This window comes from Cynocephalus volans, chromosome 8, assembly GCF_027409185.1.
Source record: "Cynocephalus volans isolate mCynVol1 chromosome 8, mCynVol1.pri, whole genome shotgun sequence".
Taxonomy (NCBI): domain Eukaryota; kingdom Metazoa; phylum Chordata; class Mammalia; order Dermoptera; family Cynocephalidae; genus Cynocephalus; species Cynocephalus volans.
The window spans coordinates 60,926,013-60,943,172 of NC_084467.1; the positions used below are offsets into that span (position 1 = coordinate 60,926,013).

Consider the following 17,160-nt stretch of genomic DNA (forward strand, 5'->3'; position numbering starts at 1 on the left):
CCCTCTTCTCCCCTGATGCCTCCAAGTAACTCCATCTGAAGGGCACAGCTGTGGCTTCTGCCGGCTCCTGCTCCACGTGCTCATCAGCTCAAGCCTTAAAGCAGCCACGGCCCAAAATGCTCAGAGCATTTTTTTCTTTCCCTCATCATGGTTTCTCCCGCCTTCACGAACTCTGTATGTCTCTCCTCCTCTTCCTTTGAGCCCCAGCAGCCCCACCTTGGCTGATGTTACATTTTTAGAGTTGTAAATTGGTTGTTTTGTGGGAGAGAGTGACACTGGGAACTGTCTATTCTGCCATCTTGACCGGAAGTCCAACTTACCTTTAGATTGTAAATTTACTTTTAAAATTAAAATGTCCGTGTAATCATCTCAGTATTTGGCACAATGACCCATGTTTTGGGGTGGGGAAACCTCCCTTATGCACTCTGTGTTTTACATTGCAAATATTGGTGGAACAAGATGGGTGAGGATGTGTGGGACCTGACCATGAAAATATGTCAGCTCTTTGTGGTAGTCATGTCCAAATCCATGGTGTCTGGCTCTCATCCCAGGAACCAAAGACTTACCCCAAGTGTTACAACCTCTGGTCTGTTATTCCAATATTTAGGATTTCTTCCTCCCATGATCTATCTGGGTGCTGTTTTCTGCAGGGCCATCCTCTGGGGACAGGTGGTGTGGGGTCTCAGCAATGGCACTGGCGTGCTCTTTTCTCCTCTGCTGCTCCTCCTGCCACCTTCCTGCTGTTCACTCATGCAGTTCCTGAAGGCCTGCACCTGTGCTGGGCCATGAACTCCTGCACTGCAAATTGGGAGGCAGCTAGTCAGAGCGGGAGATCAGCTGGTCCAGCCGGTCGTCTTCCTCATCCTCCTTCACCTGTTGGGTCAAGGTATGGCCTTGAGGGACTGAAGTTGACATCTTGGGGAGTTGAAAGGGTGAGAGAAGAGGACCAGAACATGTGCTCCTGTGCCAAGATAAGCATTTGAATCAGTAGACTGAGTAGAGAAGACTGCCGTCACCAATGTGGGCAGGAGTCATTCAATCCGTTGAAGGCCTGAATAGAACAAAAAGATGGAGGAAGGGTGAATTCTTTCTCTCTTCTGGAGCTGGGACACCCATTTTCTCCTGTCCTCAGACATCAGTACTCCTGCTTCTCAGGCCTTCAGAGTTGGACTGAAGGACACCATCAGCTTTCCTAGTTCTCCAACTTGCAGACTGCAGATTGTGGGACTTCTTGGCCTCACTGTGTGAGCCAATTCTCATAATAAATCTCATATCTGTATGTATATCTATGTTATCTGTATCTATATCATCTATCTATCTTATCTATGTATCTCCTATTGCTTATGTTTCACTGGAGAAGCCTAATCCAGGGAGGGATAGTGGATATTAGAGAGATACTAGTAATGTCTACCATACCTTGCCTCTTTCTCTTGATATTTCAATAATCTAGTGCTTGATGCTGCAGTAAGAGCAATAATTGTTTTAACAACTTTGTTCACTCTTTCACATTAATTCTCACCTGTAATCCTCAGAATGGCCCTGTGAGGTAAGACAAATGAAAGGGTATTGGAAAGATAGCCCAAGAACAAAATATTATAAGCATCAACAGGATATATATATTAGGATAGACTAGAGCATCTCTATATATTGACTGGAGAAAACCTGTGTGATGTCAGTTTGGTTAACCAATATTTACTGAATGTGCATTATTTGTTAAATACTGGATTAGAGTCCTAGTTTTCTCTTTGTGTAAGAAGATGGGTTAGAGTCTCAGTCAAGCAGAAGCTGGGTTAGAGGCCCAGGCTTCTTTGTTTGAAGGTTCTTGCTGGACTGGAGTATTTTTCCTGGTTCTTTCTTTTGAATGGGAATTTACTTCCTGACTCCCTGGGCTGGAAAATTATTCCTGGCTCTTTGTGAGGTTTCTCTGTTTGATCCTGTGTCTCCCATGGAACTTTTTAGTGGACTGAAACCCCTCTTCTTGAACCCCTGCTCATTGTATGCTCCACCAACTTAGTCCCCCTCCTTCTTTTTGGCATGAGTTAGCTGAAGATAATTCAGAACTTCAATAGCTTCTTTGGGAAACTTAAGATCTTCACAAAGTGGCTTCTCTAAGACGTCTCCCTTGCCATTACCCCCGCTCCGCCTTCCTCCTTTTACCACCTTTGATCTTCCCTTCGGCCCCGTTGAAATCTTTGATATGTCCCCATTCAAGCTCCTACCTCCTTCATCCCTCTGTCCACCCTTGCCAGACCTTTTCTCTTCACACTCCAGCCCGTCAGTCACTTGAACTTTAGACCCCCTGCCCCCATTGGGGCTCTCAAAGCACTCAGGGATCTCCCAAAGCAACCTGAGACTAAAAAGAATAAAAGAGAGAGAGAGAAAAAAAGACTAGTTGGAAATAGATGGCATATTATGTCCACTCAAATGGGTGTCTCCTCAGTCACTCATCTGAAGTGCAAGCCACAGCCCCTACATGATTACATATCACGGCGAATGAAAAATCTTAAAATCTCCTCCACAAATATTGATACAAAGCTCTTTAGCCCTTATTGAATAGGTAACCTCAACTTGTCTCAAATTGTGTTTGTGAACCTCAACTTGTCTCAAATTGTGTTTGTCAGAAACACAATTCAGATAAAAATATGAAGCAGAAATAAACCAATGAGTTTTATGTTACTGTGTTGCCAGATTCTTGGCTACAATTTTGGAATGAAAGCTGTAATGTTGTAAGATCTCTATTTACATCTGTCTGTATGTCTGTGTATGTATGTTATGTATATGTGATATATGTTTTTTTACCTCTGGATATTACCAAATTAATTTATAAAATCCCTTAAAGGAGTTCTATTAAAATTGGCTTTGAGACAAATAAATGCTTGTATGCAGTTTATATAAGTCAAATAAATCTCCCAGAAATATAGAAACTAATCCAGGTGCTTTTTAAGTTTAGGAGACTTGGGTAAATCTTTGGTAAATAAAATTAGTATGGTATTGTTGGTTTAATAAAAACAGCTATGTCTCCTTGGTTAACAGCATTAATGTATAATATGAGCATATATTTTATACTACTAAAATTTATACTATTAGAATTTTTAAAATATTTTATACTACTAGAATTTAATATTTTATCTACTGGATATTTAAGATTATAACAATTGTAAACTCAATCTAAAAACAAATGTGTAAGTAAAGATGCAGTAAAAATTAATTACTTGCTATTAATTAATTAATATCAAGCACAGCAATAAAGCAAACAACAACAAAAACGCCCATGTATTTAACTTTTTGCTTGTGCTGTAAAAATAGTAAACAGGGAAATAAATTGAGATGATGGTTAACTTTGTTTGGTGTTAGGGTATGCCTGCCTAAAAACAGTTACTAAAATCTTTTTGTTTACTTACAATCTTAGAGTTATGCTATATTAAATTAATTATTAGATATTCATTAAATGAACAAATCATTTTACATAAGATAAACTACTAAAACTTTTTTTGACTGAACAGTAAGTTTAAGTTTATATCCTTTTGGTATCTTGTTTTTGTATACGATAGGAAGGTTAAATATGTTAGGGCCCATTAATAAACATGAAAAACTGTAGCAACTGGAAGCATAAGTCTCTATTAATTCTGAAGTGGTGTATCCATAAATCTGCTAGTCTGCTACAGAATGCTAGTATGTGAGAGACATATCATAATTGCTTACTACCTTATTTTCTCTGTAAAAGAAAGGTTACTGATGTTTAAAATTATATCAGCACATATAATTAAAACTACTAGAAATAATAAGAATGAAGAGAAACAGATGTATATGGGAACTATACAGGAATATGAAGATGTGTTTTTGTTGATGGAGTTGTTTTGGTAAGAGAGTAATTTTGTCCTAAAGTGAGATAACTGCTTGTTGTAGAATGAATGAGAGGAAAATGAAGGGGGAAAAGCAAACCCCTGAAAAAACAGAAAAATGTTGTAAAAGCTTTTGTGCCTTATCAGATTTTTTCCCCTGTGCTTTATGTTAACCTTTATCATGTTCTTGATTATTTGAGAGAATCTAAGTATTGTTTCATAGTGATCTGTGATCCTATTTAATAAAGTGTTCAAATCTTTTGACATTTTATACCACCTCCTAAAATCAAATCCTAAGTAAAATATTTCTGTTCTTTCAAGCAGACTTTGAGAATTCCCAGAGGGTCTCTAAAAAATCTCTAAGGACTTGTTTTATCACCTTGTAAAGAGAAACACTGAAAGATGTTCTGATTTATTTGATATGTTTAAATTGCATGGGAAGAATTACCAAATAAGAAGTGATGCTTAACCTTCCCAAGATATATTTGTATATAATTAGATATAATTATATGAAGTTCACAGAAATTTGTCAATACCCTCACTGTTCGTGAGATGTTTGGTATAATGTTATCAGTCATAACTCCAGTTATTATTTTAAAATGTTTAATGCTGCAGAAATAACCAAATTTCCTTGTCAAGTGAACTCTCATCAGATCTTTAGAAGCTGATGGATTCATAAGACTCCTAGCCTAGGATCAAGCAGAATAAGAATTAATTACATGGGACCACATAAACTGATAAAGGATGATTCTGGTTTTGTTATGCTGGTTCTTTAATGTTCTATTTTCTGGATTTGAGGAACCATCTTCCCCTTTCTCCTAAGCTATCTGTAACTCACAACAATTTAATAGTTTATAATTTTGTAAACAAAAATGAAAGGTTCATTTTTTCTCACTATTTGGTCCCTCTAGAATTCAGAAACTCCTATTGCTTGTGTTTTTTCATTTTCATGGCAATATAGTCATTTGCATAAGTCCAGTAAGAATCTGTTCTCCTTGTAACAGAACATAATTGGGAACATTAGTTATATTACCAAGGCTTTGACTGGAATGTCATAGTTGAGAATGAATGTGCATAGAATCTGATTTAAGGAACTAAGGTTGACTTTATGGAGCCAATGCTTACAAAGCCCTTGTGGAAAAACTGACCTAACTCTTGGCTTACAGGGTTCCTAGCTTTACAAGTGAGTAAAAAAAGGTCATGTCCTGGCCCAGGAACTGCAGGATATCTTGGGGACCTTGAGAAGAGAGGAATTTACTCAGTCTGTAGATAGTGAAGGTGAAATCTGGTGGTGAGCTCTTGTTTTGGCTTCCTAGCCTTGAGAGGTTTTTAAAAGCCTACCCTGAGATTCCTTATGAAAAGTTCTAACAAAGCAAACTAAAAAAGAACTCTGTGCTCAATTACCATTCTCATTGCAATTATGCAAATAATCAGGCCAAATGTAAGGAGACCAGACTTATTTTGTAAACAAGAATAACCACAACCTTATTTTGGTTATCTTTGATCAAAAATGGGGGATGGTGTGATTTAGAGAGAAATTTTGTTTCAATAGAAAACTATAGTGCAAACTTTTTCCAATACCTGGGTGTAATTACATTTCCAATTTTTCTCCCACCCTCCTGACCTGACATCACTGAGAACTATAACTGTCCTTTCCCAAAGCCCTGCAAGCTGAAGCTGGATGACTTGATACAGCTTCAAAGAAATCACTACAACTTATTGTATGTGGGCAACATTTGTGCCTCTTGCTGTGTGAGCCACTAAGAAAACTCACAGAAATAACTGATGCCATCACCAAAAACATTCAAACTGCAAACCAGGAAATATGTCATATTGTCATGGCCAATTCTCAACTGCCTGCCCTCTGGAGAGAAACTGGGTTTACAACCATCAATATTTTCAAATTATTATTATTTTCATAGAAATTTCCCACATTAAATTCCCGAATGCTTGCATCATCCAGCAAATATCCTCTACTACCAAGTCCCAACAGATGCTTCAGCTGGTCCCTAATGACCAAAGGCAACCGAATGAGAAAATGGATTTATACTGCTAGAATGTTTCTTCTTTCCTTGAACAAGAGTGGGGACTGACCCAGATTCTCCGTTTATTTTTTATTTATTTATTTATTTTTTACCTATAAAATATTCTTTATTTTTATTTATTTATTTATTTAAATTTTATTTTGTCGATATACATTGTGGTTGATTGTTGTTGCCTCTAGTCAGGCTCCTTTGAACTGTCTTCTCAACTTGGCCCTGACTTTTGGGCTTCCATGTTCATCTCTGCATTGCCCAATTTTAGCGTGAATCCTGCTAGGTCAGTTTAGCCAGAATCCTCCTTTCTTGACGCTGGTCATCCATGATATCTAATTGGATTCCTTATCTTCCACCATCCTTCAGGTGATGTCTGATCACCACGGCCTGCCTTCAGCAAGAATCTTGTTAGGTCAGTGGGGCCAGAATCCTTCCTCACCCATGACGTTTCCTTGTAGTAATCTTTCATCCACCCACCACCCACTGGCTCCTTGGCTGTAAATCCCCATTTTCCCCTGTGTTCAGAGTTGATCCCAATCTCTCTCCCCTACTGCAAGACCCCATTGCAGTTGTCCTTACACCTATTGCCATCGTCCTGAATAAAGTCTTCCTACCATGCTTTAACAAGTGTCATGAATAGCTTTTTCTTTAAAAGTACCATGTCGGGTTCTAGGGGTACAGTGGTGAATAAGACAGGATCCCTTTCATCAAGGAACTTATACTCTTCTGGGCAAGGCAAACACAATTGATGGTAAATGCTAAAATAGACATGTACAAGATGGCAGAAAGGTTCGGGGGGATTCAGTGTTCAGTGAAGGCTTCTGTTGGAGATATGCCCAGGAAGAGTCTTGAGGGGTGAATAAGGATGAGGTAACAGAGAGATGGGAAAGGAAACTGCACTAACAAGGCATTGAGGCGTGATATGGATGGTACTCAAACCCCAAGGTCATACTTCTTTCCAAAACCTTCTTTATTTATTCCCTTTTCACAACCTCTTACTTCAAAGCCACAGAAGGCCATGACTGAAATGATGATCTGTTCATTTTCCTAAGATCCTAGAAGGAGTAACACACACACAATTTCTAAAATGCATATGCCTGTCTAGGATGATGTTTTAATACAGGAAACCTGCTAAAGCTAAGTCCAGTGACTCTGCGCATGCCTCTCTGATATGCTTCCTTTCTGATTAGAGATTCTTGGTATATAACCTCAGTCCTGGGTGGTGTCAGATTACCATGGAGCTTTGGGCCTTCAGATTATCTCAGTGGTATTTAAAAACAAAGCTCTTTGTCCTGGACTTTTAGGATGTAGAAACTTTGAATAATGTTTGTGAATATTTTCTAATAGAGAAAATTACTGTAGTAATTTCTTGGATTCCATGGAAATCTCCTCTTTCAATAAAAATAGTTGCTGATACTATCTGTATCTTTTTAAATGGACGCAGTCATCCTGTGAACACTACAGTTTTTCTTCAGAAACAAGTAGCTGTTCTGGGAACAATATCAAATGCAGTAATCAGACTGTGTGGCAACCCAGAAAGTTGGTCTCTTTTGGATGTCTCTTTACTCTGAAAAGCATGAGAGATACAAAAATTCTTTCTAAGCTTTGTCGAGTCCTCTTGGAAGGCAAGATGCCTGTGCAATACTTGTAAAGAGTCCCCCTTTCCAGTTCTTGGTTGGGTGTAAATAGTGGGCTTATACAATATCATTTATAGTTCTTTGCATGTAGTGGATTCTCAGTAACTCTTTATTAAATGATAGAATGAACCAAGGTCAAGGGTTCATATCCCAATACTGGCTAGCCACCAAAAATAAATAATTAAATTTAAAAAAATGAATAAATGAATAAAGGAAACTCCTACAAATAGATTGGAGTGTATGTGTGTGTTTTCAATACTTTCTTAACCGGTCTTTCTGCTTCTGCGCTTGTCCCCCTACAATCCATTCTCAATCAGCAGCCAGAGTGGTCCTGTTAAAACAGAGTTCAGATCATTAGATCATGTCCTTTCTTAGTTTAAACTCTTTATGTCTTCCGATCTCACTTAGAGGTAAAGCTAAACCCCTAAAACTATGAGGCACTGTACAATCTGCCTCTGTTACTTCTCAGAGTTTATCCCACATGACGCTCACCCATGTCACTTCTTCAGCCACTTTTGAAGTTTCTTCTGCAGTTTCCCATAGATGCCTGGCAGGCTTCCCTCTCAAGGCCTTTGCACGTGCTGTTTCATCTGCTGGAATGCTCTTCACCCCTAAATACACAAAGACTCCCTCTTTCCTTCCAGTATTTGTCTGGAAGTCTCAGTCTGCCCTTCTTCCTAACCCCCACCCATTCGCTGTCCCTTTTGTCACCATCTATACACAACAGTATTATACACGATAATGTTACTTGTGTTCTTCTTACTTATTGTCTGCCTCTGCCCTAACATCCCCCTTCCAATAAAATATAAATTAAACCAGGAAAGAGATTTTAATATATCTTATTCACTAATTTATTCTCCTTTGCCTAGAACATGCACGGCACGCAGTAGGACCTCAAGAAATATTGGTTCGATAAATGACAAAATGAATGTGTGTGTGGGTTTTTAATAGGATTTTTAGATATTTATGAGCAAAGGTTCTGTCTGAGACATTTTCAAAGTAGGGGGGGAAGGAACGGAATCGACGTGAGTTGGATCTCAGTGGGTGATTTAAATTGGACCAAATAAGTAATGGGATGAGGGTCACAGAAGGAGCAGACAGAGGAAGGAAAGGGAGCAGGGAGTGGGTGTGTGCGGGGAAACAAGAGATATGTGATACAGAGACAAGGAAACGACATGGCCCGGGGTCAGAAATTCCTGGACTCAAGCTTGGCTTTGCTACTTAATAGCTGTGTGACTTCGGGCAAGTTCCTTGACTCTGAGGTTCTTACTTGTAAAACAATAATAATATCTACTTTTTAAGGTTGTTATGAGGCTTATATAAGACAATATGAATAGAGAGTCTGGCATATTGTAAGTTTAAATCAATGTTCTCATCTATCCCTGGGAACTCTCCCTCCTTGTTCCTTACCCTTTAATTACACTGTTATTTATTCAGTCCTTGTTGCTTTTCTAATAACCCTGCCCACAACTTTAACCGTTAATTCTGCTCAGTTACCTAGATCGATTGTGCCCTGACTAGTAAAGTAATTGGTTTCGGGAGTGGGCTCCAGACTTCATATCCTTAGAATGAGATTGAGACTGTGTATACACAGATAAACTCCTTGGCAGGGGAAATGAGAACAGGAGAATATTGGAGCGCTTGAATGCCCAACTCTGAAATAAGTGGAAATCAGAAAGGCTCGGTGGCAGCTTTATAGAATTCTTCATCTCCTGTAGTCACAGGGCACATACGGCTCAGGACCAAGGCTAGGATCTGATAGTGGAGGTGTGGGAGACAGTTACGCTATGTGTGTCTCATGGTGGGCATAGAGTGGGGAGACATCTGTGCCCCACATACATGCTACTGGAGGGCATCCAGGTGGAGGAGGCCCTTAGCAATCAGGTTGGCAAGGTGGCTGTCCATCAGCCTCTTTCTCCAGCTTGTATGTTAGACCCATGCACAAATGTGGCTATGGCAACAGTTTGAGAAGCTCTGCATGGGTTCAAAGGCATGGAGGCTGATCCTGACATGGGTGATCACCAAAGCTGATCCTGACACGGTATCATTCCCCAGGGGTACCTGACAGTCATCTGGTGACACAGTAATTACACTGAACCTCTTCAAACATGAAGGGGCAGTGCTTTGTTCCCATCAGAATAGACACATATCTGGGAAAAGAGTCTTGGAGACTGAGGTGGCACTTCTTACTTTTATTCCAAATAATATGCTAAAGGAATTTTTGCTTTCCATAACCAACGTATGGCTTGGTGGGTTACCCAAGAGAAGAATGCTTGCATTAGGAAACATAGTTATGAAAAAAGACCCTGGCACCTCCCCTCTCTCTCTTGCTTGCTCTCGCCATGTGATCTGCTTATACCCACTGGCTGCCTGCTACTTTCTGCCACGAGTAGAAGCAGCCTGAGGCCTGTACCAGATGCAGCTGCCCCAGAATCATTCACAGCTGGAAGGAATTTTGCTTTTGGTCTCAGATGAGACTTTGGACTTTGGACTTTTAAGTTGGTGCTGGAACAAGCTAAGACTTTTGAGACTGTTGGGATGGAATGATTGTATTTTGTATGTGAGAGGGACATGAGTTTTTGGAGGCTAGGGGCAGAATGATGGAGTTTGGATGTATTGTCCTTCCAGAACTCATATGGAAGTTTGACCTCTAGTGTGGTAGTTTGAGTCATGGGGGTGGATCCTTCATGAATGGATTAATGCTCTCCCTAGGCGGGGGAAGGTATGAATGAGTTCTCACTCTATTAGTTCCTGTGAGAGCTGGTTGTTTAAAAGACCCTGGCACCTTCTCTCTCTCTCTTGCTTGCTCTCCGCATGTGATCTGCTTGTACCCACTGGCTGCCTGCTACTTTCTGCCATAAGTAGAAGCAGCCTGAGGCCCACACCAGATGCAGCTATCCCAGAATCGTAAGTGAAATAAACCTCTTTTCTTTATTTAAAAAAAAACAAAAGAAAAGGAAACATAGTTATGGTTTTGAAGAATTGACAGCTTGGATTGTTCCCTGGCTAGCCTGGGCTTCTCACACCACTAAAGCAACAGGGAGAGAAGGGGTCACTGTATTTGCTAGGGTGACTGAGCCCAAATACCAAGGAAAATGTGGGTTTCTACAATCAAGGCAGAGAGGATGATGTCTGGAACCCAAGATATTCACTGCAATGACCTGTAGTGCTGTCAGTAAAGAGGACTTAAGAACTAAGATACTACAGAAATGAAGGTTTGGGTCACACCCTCCAACCTGGGGTGTTGCAGAGGGTAAGGTAAACATGAAATTGGTGGTGGAAAAAGGTATGATTGTCAACATAGGCTTCACGACAGTGAGCCATGACAGCTAAATTTCATGTTAATTGTTGCTTATTCTGCCTTCCCCTCCTGCCTTAAATTCAGAGTGCTGTTATGGCTAATATTTTATACATTAGGTTGGAATATGGCCTCATTCTTCATTAATGTAGTAGGTAATGGTTTATTTGTCATCTATGTTAGGAAATTGATTTTTTCACCCAGGTAAGTGATAAGAGTGGATGCTGAGGAGGAAAATGGATAGACTGTGATGGATATCTTCTACTGTCCCCCTAATTTTCTCTTTACCTCTCCTTGGGTAGTCCAGGAGGCTGACCTTTAGGGACAACATTGAATAGGCTTTTTTGCCCTCTGGCTTCCAGTTGGGTCTAGCCAATGGGAGGCACTGGTGAGATATTAGAAAAATTGAAGGAGAGTGATGTCAGTGTATCTAATTGCTAGCTCTCTCCCTGCTGGGTTACACTGGGGTGGGTGCTTTGCTCTAAACAAGGCCTCACTCAGCTCTCACCCAGAGTTCTGGGAGTTTCTCCCTCCTTTTGCCTCTTTAGACCCTGGGCTAGTAAGTACTCCTGCCATTAATGACTCAGGGCACTGCATCTTTCCTTGTTGCATGCCCTAAACTCTATCCACACATTTGAAAATAGTTCTTTCCTTAAACCCTGTATATATCCTAAGTCTACAGTTATCATTTCCATTTTACAGACTAGAAAACTAAGGCTAAGATAGGATAGATAACTTCCACAAGTTCTCACAGTCAGTGAACTGTATCACTAGTAGCTATGGAACTAAGATTTGTATCCAGGTGATTCCCAGACAATGCTAAATAAATGGCATCAAATTCTGTTTATTGCAATATATATTGTTAACTAGGAGAAAGGTTTGAAAGTATACTTTATTGGCATTCAAAATCCCAGGTGGGTGAGTAGATCAGAGTTGGAAGATATTTTTGTAGAAGATTGTAGCTAGTGGCTGTAGGAGTAACCATTTGGAGAAAGTGAGTCCTGTGGGAAGCCTGCAGTCTTAAGCACTTCTATTCTAAAGCCATATTTCTGTTGGTCTTTTTAAGAACAAATTCTTTAATTAACTAATAAGCATCTGAATTTTAAAAACTGCCCACTCTTTGACTTAGAAATTTCACTCTAAGCATTTGTTTTAATGAGATGCTCATTCATTTAGCTAGTATTTACTGAGAGCCTGTTATGTGTTAGGCACTGTTTTAGACCCTTAGCATATATCAGTAAATAAAACAAAGATCCCTGCTGTCGTGGAGCTTCCATTGCAGAGGAGGCAGACAGACAATAAACAATAGTCAAAATAAAAAGTACATTATTTGATATGTTAGGAGGTGATACTCTTTAAAAAACAGTAGAGCAGTTTAAGTGTGGAGTATGGGAAGCAGTTTGCAAAAGTAAGGAGGGGTTTTTAGAGAAAGCCCATTGGGCAGTTTCCATTTGAGGGGCAGCTTAAAGGCAGTGAAAGAGTTAATCACACAGCTATCTGGTGGGAGAGAGAGGAGCAATCCCGGCAAAAGCCAAAGCTAAACAGTAAATGTAAAACAGACACATGTACCCAGGCAGGTTGGAGGAAAGGCATAGAGGCTGGGGTGCTGCAGCTGAGTGAGGGATGTGCAGGGCCCAGGGAATGAAGAGACAGGTAAGGGGGCCATGGTTAAGAGATGTGGACACACAATGACTGGTCTGTTAGCTCAGCTGGCTAGAGGGCAGTGTGATAACTCAAGGTCAAGGGTTCCAATCCCCATACTGGCCAGCTGCCAAAAAAAAAAAAAAAAAAAGCCAAAAGCAAACAGATAAGCAAAACAAGAAATGCAGAGAAAACCATTCAAAAAGTCCATGGACCTCAATTCAGTTGGAAGGAAATAAAATTTAAAAAGACAAACTAGAAATTAAAACCTACGGGTTCCTCAAAAGAATGTAGTTAATTTTTATTTCTGTAATGTGAGATACAAGCAAGCAAGCTGTGGTGCTTTATTATAAAAGATAGTTTCTTACCTCTGAGAAGTGTGGATTTAATATTGTGATTAAAAAGGCAGAGAAAGAAAGTCAAAGCAGATTTTCAGCTCAGCTCTAAAAAGTAGAATTTATTCTTGAAAGTTTTAACTGCTCTGAAGTATTGAGATATATGAAAACTTAAGCACATTTTAACTTAAGACCTCATTAATATGGGATATGTAGTACAATAGTCAGATGATCAACCTTGACAACAAAAATGTAAATCAAACTCAAATTCAGTGTTTCTTAGCATAAAGGCACTGTGAATACATCATTGATAGCTCAAAAATTCTCTCTTGGAAGTTGGGTATATGTAGTAGAAAGAGTGTAGACTATGAAGTCAGAAGAATTTAATTTTAAATGACTTACTGTTTGCCAGTAGATACGTTACTTTGTTTCTCTGAGCATCAATTTTTTCATCTGTAAAATGGTAATAATATCTATTTTTGTATGATTGTAATGAGGATTATATAATTTATTGCACATAGTAGGCACTCAACGAATAATAACTATTAGTAATATTTTCTGTCTTCCCATTTGCTTTTGTAATCTCTGAGTTCTTCTTACACTGCACTTCTACATGGTTTTCCCCTTTACTTGCATTATTTCTACTACCCTCTCAAATTCTCTCTTTTATACAGATGACATATTATAATCACAAAGAAGTAGATGTTGAATATATGATTATCTATTGTCAGCAACAAACAAAGCTTGGCATTAATTCTACTCAAATCAACACTTGGGGTACATTCTTTAATACTTAAATAGACAAGTGTAAGTGATTTCACTCAAAAGATTAACTCATTTAGCCAACCATTAACTCATCCTGTCAGCCTAAGCAAGATGCATTTTTCCTACAGTCATGATATATTCCTAGTTTCAAATTGGAATGCATGTATCAGCAAATGGACAATGGGAGTCAAATAGACATTCTGAAGACCATCGTAAAATTCCTTTGCAGTGTAGGTGTCTCAATATCTAGTCTCAAAATTTGTTAATTTCATATTTTATAACTCAGAAGTCTGAGTAACATTTGTCTAAAAGATTCAAACACTTAAAAAAAAGTTGGTGTGTCCTTTTTTCCTTTTTCCCAAGCATTCACCATCAATTTTCATTGGTCTTCATCTGTCACACTGATGTGGTCACTCATTAATCTCTAGGTATACTATGAGCAAAAAAGTGTTAACATATATTGTCCGTATTCACTAGCTTTTCTTTTTTTCTTTCTTTTTTTTTAATGCCATAAATTTTAGCTCTGGGAGTCTTAAAAAAATTCTTTACAATATAATAATTGCAACATATTCACAATATGAATAAAGATTCTACACAACATTATTTACAACAAATTCTTCACAATAAACACTCATTTGCTTCCTATATTTGTTCGAGAAATACTTATGAAGAATTATGACGTACCAGGCACTATTCTAGGTGTCAAAATTCAGCACTGACCAAAACAAAGTTCCTTTATTACATGCCTCATACAAATTATTCTAGGAATTTGGAGTTTTACAGCTGTAAGGGGTTGTAGATGATATAGTAAAATCCACTAATTTGCAACCAAATACGCTTAAGCCAGAGAGCTTAAATAACTTCCCACAAGGTCATGAAATTAATGTCAGAACATGAACTAGGAGTTGCTTGATGATTCCTACTACGATCATCAGTTCTTGCTATTAATATAGGAGAATACTAAACATCTTTGTATATGTATCCTGGGATCTTCTGCCTTTCCTAGGGCATAAAAGGGCTAAATTTCAGATGTTTATGTTTAGGGCAGCTTTGCAATTTATCGTCAGTTTTGAAATAGTTTTTATCCATCTGTCGTTAAATCTGTTCACCCAGCCCAGGCAAATTACCTTGATAAAAACACCCTTGTTGATATATGTGACACAGAGAATGAATGCTGAGTCATATCGGTTGTTTGCTCTCTGATGTCTTTCACATCGAGTCTAATTTATTCTAGGATCTAGTCAGCTGTCCCTTGTGATTATAAAGTCGGTTATTTATTTAGAGTCAGCAATTTACATCACCATTAAAACTTTTAAATTGTGCGATAGGACTTCAGCCTTCAGAATGAGGCAGTGCAAGGTTAAGGTGGTCAGAAAGTAGCTTTTAACTCAGGTGCCCTACACTATCCTTCTGGAAAATGGATGTAAAAGAGAATTTTGGGAGGGGGGGGGACTTAATTTTTAATAATTAAACACATTAGTAATCATCTCTCATACATTCTTTCAGTCCTGCCAGAAACTCTGAAAATTGTGTATGGCAGTAGGAAAAAAGCATACTAAGTGACACAGTGCTTCAGCACTAAGTTGTAGGAAGCAGGTGGAAGCCAAGAGAGCTAATATTTCACCATTTAACATGCTTTCAACAGTAAATATGAGGTGCCAGAAAACTGATCTGTATGTCTTTGAAGAAAGTATTTAATTCAACTTTACTGCCTACCTAGGTTCACTTTAAGGCATATTTTATCAGGAAAAACTTGAGACATGCATTAACCTTTATAAACATACAATGAAACAAGTAGTACTTCCTTTCTAAAACCCCATTGCAGAAACATAAGTATATGTTACACAAAAAAGACCTGTCTATGCAAATACATTGTCACTCAGAATGAACTGAAGGCGTCAGAATAATCTGTGAGAGATTAGTTGGTGTTGTAGACTAAAGCAAATGAGAGAAGACTTGTCAAGCACCAACCCCCAGATTCTCCTTGACCTTGCTGCCCTTGGCCACTGTTTTGTGTACCTGAGGACCATACACCAGTGAAAGTACAGCTTAGCAAGAGAATGGACCTAACCACTGGAAGCAGTATTGCAGTGCATCCTTGGAACGTCCCTTTTCACCCTGGTCTTCCCTGGACTTATTACCTTTCTCTGTGGGAACTGACACAGAAATATCTTTCTGTGACCTTCTGGTTTAAAGAAGCTGAAAGAGCTTACAAGTCAGAAGGTCTCTGTCTTTTAATGATGCAGAAAAGCATATTACAGTTATTTGATTTTTAAAAACTTAAAAAAAATAATTATATGAGTTATTAAAAATTTGAGTCATTAAAAATAATAGTTATTTGAACAATTTTTTTTTTTTTACATAACCTAGATTAGGAAAACAATAGCAACCATAAAATTGTAACCAGATGAGATATGCCAAGTCCTTGGGACTCAGAACCATGGAAATGAACACAACCCAGTATGCGGTTGAGCAAGCGAGCTTTATTGAGAGATGGCTTATGCATGACGCAGCCAACACTCAAGGGAAGTGAGGGGTTTTTAAAGGTAAAAGAGCTGGGTAAGGGGCTCGGGAAAGATGATGAGGCCTCCAGTCTCACAACTGGGGGCTCTTCTCAGTTGGTCACAAAGTGTTCTGTTTTCACCTTCAGCGGGTGGGGGCCGATCGTTATCCTCCTCTGCCTGGGCCTCATTGTTCTGTCGAGGGCTGGAAAAGAATGCTTACACGTGGGGGGTTATGACATGTTTGTGGGAAGGGACATATGGGAGTCTTGGGGGCTTGTCTTTAACCCCTGCCCTCCCTGGTGCTTTCTGGAACAGGACATGGTCTGCTGCCTGTGGGGTCTCTGCTGCATTTCCAACATATAGACTACTGTTGGGTTCTTGGTGTGGACAACAAAATGGAGTCTCTCCTGTCAGCCCTGTCCTTACTCCTGCTTCCAAATGTGAAGTGCATAATCCTTTTGAAGACAATCTATGCTTGTTGACCTCTCTCTCTAGGGCTGAATTTCAGAGAGTGATGTTCATGTTAGTGCTCTAGAGACACCGTGTTTATTTCCTTGTTGTAGAAATTAAGGAGGAAAAAGTTAAAGGATGATGCCAGAGAATGCAGAGCTGTTCTTAGAATGGGAGAGTTGGGGGCCGAGCCCGTGGCGCACTCGGGAGAGTGCGGCGCTGAGAGCGCGGTGACGATCCCGCCGAGGGTTCGGATCCTATATAGGAATGGCCAGTGCACTCACTGGCTGAGTGCTGGTCACAAAAAAGACAAAAAAAAAAAAAAAAAAAAAGAATGGGAGAGTTGGCATTTCTAAATGGCCTGATAAATGTTCATGAGGTGTCTTTTACATGAATTCATCTAGTAGTTTTTGGTTGTCACCTTGCCATTTCTCTTTAACGTCTGTGCTTGGAGTGGTGAAGGCTGCTGTGGGACTACTGATTGATGATGGAAACAAAGCAGGTTTCTATTAAACCTCACCTTGGGCTGAGTCTTATAATCTCAGTGTCGACCTCTTGTTCCGTAGGTAAAAAGAGAATGTGGTTTAGATTGTTATTCAGTAACTAATGTATAACTTGCTGACAAAGAGAGGTCAAGAAACATGGAAAATGC

General features: G+C 39.3%; 1 pseudogene; it reads right to left on the minus strand.

Moving 5' to 3' along the window:
• Positions 1-603: 603 nt before the first annotated feature.
• LOC134384168 (cytochrome c oxidase assembly factor 4 homolog, mitochondrial-like) lies at positions 604-915 on the minus strand (annotated as a pseudogene).
• Between the last annotated feature and the right edge of the window lie 16,245 nt (positions 916-17,160).